Consider the following 2,669-nt stretch of genomic DNA (forward strand, 5'->3'; position numbering starts at 1 on the left):
AGGGAAGGAGGGAGGAAGGAAGGAAAGGAGTAAGGAGGGAGGAAAGGAGGAAGGAAGGAAGGAAGGAAAGGAGTAAGGAGGGAAGGAAGGAAGGAAGGAAGGAAGGAAGGAAGGAAGGAAGGAAGGAAGGAAGGAGGGAGGGAGTAAGGAAGGAGGGAGGGAGTAAGGAAGGAAAGGAGTAAGGAGGGAGGGAGGCAGGAAGGAATGAAGAAAGGAAGGAAGGAAGGAAAGGAGTTAGGAGGGAGGGAGGAAGGAAGGAAGGAAGGAAGGAAGGAAGGAAGGAAGGAAGGAAGGAAGGAAGGAAGGAAGGAAGGAAGGAAGGAAGGAAAGAAGTATGGAAGGGAGCAAAGAAAGAGGCGAAGGAAGGGAAGAATGAAAGAAAATTAAAGAAAGAGGGAGGAAGGAAGGAAAGGAGGAACAGTCAAAAGAGACGGGGTCATATTGACAACAGGAGGGTTAAATATATTCTTATTTTTGTGCGTTTTGGGCCACTTTAGGAAAACTCATCAAAATTTAGAATAAAAAACATTTGGGGTGTTTTTACAAGCTGTTAAATGTCAAATTGACTGGAACTGTATGTAAAGGGGTAAGTATAGCCAATCTGAATGTTAAACAAGATGTTTAGGATGCCATCAAGCTGTTCTGTTTGTTTGTTCTGAATCGGGATGAATAATAAAGTTTTTTAATATTTTTTTGTCAGTTTAGTTTAACTGGGTCATCGGGTTTAGTTTAGTTTAGTTTACATTTCTCCCAATTTTCCCAGAATGTGTTTGTGTTTATGGACTCATTCAATTACTGTCAGTGTGTGTGTGTGTGTGTGTGTGTGTGTGTGTGTGTGTGCTGAGTCTTTTTGATCATGATTGTACATTTGCATTGTTTTAACTTGTCACACTAAAGGAGGACGCTCTCTCTCTCTCACTCTCACTCTCTCTCTCTCTCTCTCTCTCTCACTCCCTCCCCCCTCTCTCTCTCTCTCTCTCTCTCTCTCTCTTTGGTTTAAAGCTGGATTTCTTCAGTTGGGATTTATGAGCTGAAGTCATAAAGCTCTGGTTAATTGTTGTACATGTTTATGGTTCATGCCGTCTTTACACTGAGCGTTCACCGTGTCCAGAAACTTGTCTAAGAACGTTGGAATTTGTTGGCGTCCGATTGCTTTCTGAGCTGTTTGGGAGCCCGTCTGTATGTTCTCCTGATTTTGTCCTCGAGTCAAGGAAGGGAGGAAGAAGGAGGAAGGAAAGGAGGGAAGGAAAAAAGGAAGGAAAGGAGGAAGGAAAGGAAGGGAGGAAGGAAAGGAGGAAGGAAGGAAGGAAGGAAGGAAGGAAGGAAGGAAGGAAGGAAGGAAGGAAGGAAGGAAGGAAGGAAGGAAGAAAGAAGGAAAGTAGGGTGGGAGGGAGGGAGGGAGGAAGCAAGGAAAGGAGGGAGGAAGGAAGGAAGGGAGGAATAAAGAAGGAAGAAAGGGAGGAAGAAAGAAGGAAGGAAAGGAGGGAGGAAGAGGAAGGAAAGGAGGAAGGAAAGGAAGGAAGGGAGGAAAGGAGGGAGGAAGGAAGGAAGGAAGGAAGGAAGGAATGAAAGAAGGACAGAGGAAAGAAGGAAGGGAGGAAGGTAGGGGGGAGGAAAGAAAGAGGGAGGGAGGAAGGAAATGAAGGAAGGAGAAAGGAAAAGAGGAAGGAAGGAAAGAAGGACAGAGGAAAGAAGGAGGGAAGGAGGGACGAAGGACAGACAGAATGAAGGAAGGAACAGTCAAAACAGACGGGGTCAATTTGACCCTGGAGGACGACACATAGGTTAAACAGATTACAGCATCTCTGTTCGTAAAGTGTTAGTTTCTGCCCTTTTTTTTTAATGAGTTCAGTAATTTGGCTGCGATCAGTAACAGAGGTGTTAGAGGTTGGACCATAAATACTGTTATCATGCAATCTGCTGCAGACCGAAGCCGGAGCAGGTTTCATTCAGTCTATTTTACCTGTTGGGATCTGAATTATGTAGAGGAAGGTCAGTGGTGTTTTGAGATAAAGTTGTTTCTTTTCTCCTAATATATGTGGATGGAGGCCAGTTGGTTTTCCCCGAGCCTGAGACATCTGCACATCAGGGTGTGGAGACGTGGGAAGATTCCCTTAATGTACTGGGGAGGGTCACTGGGAGGAACATTGTATTGTACTGGAAAACAAAATAATTTTTTTTTTTTGTGGTATTTTTTAATCCAAATGTGTGAAAGGTCAGATTGTATTATTGTGATATGTTTTGACAGTTTTGATTTGTGCCGAGTTATAATGCCTCCTGAGTCCTGACTCTCTCCTAGGAAGCAGTGGATGTAGGAATCAGATGTACACCTCGTCTCTTAGAGGATAATAAAAGTGTGTTTCTCTTTGAATTCATTGGTTTAGTTTTTCTATCCAAACAGAAAGGAATTGATTCTTCCAACCCAGCTGATAGACTTCTACACTACAAGATACATTCACACACACACACACACACACACACACACACACACACACACACACACACACACACACGCACACACACACACTGATGGAGGCGAGCTACCACACAGGAAAGGTGCTCATATAATCATTGGGAGTAATTTGGGAGTTCAGTATCTTACCCAAGGACACTTCGACATGCAGACTGGAGGAGCCGGAAATCCAACCTGACGATCTTCCAATTAGTGG

This window comes from Scomber scombrus, chromosome 19, assembly GCF_963691925.1.
Source record: "Scomber scombrus chromosome 19, fScoSco1.1, whole genome shotgun sequence".
In the NCBI taxonomy this organism is placed as follows: Eukaryota; Metazoa; Chordata; class Actinopteri; order Scombriformes; family Scombridae; genus Scomber; species Scomber scombrus.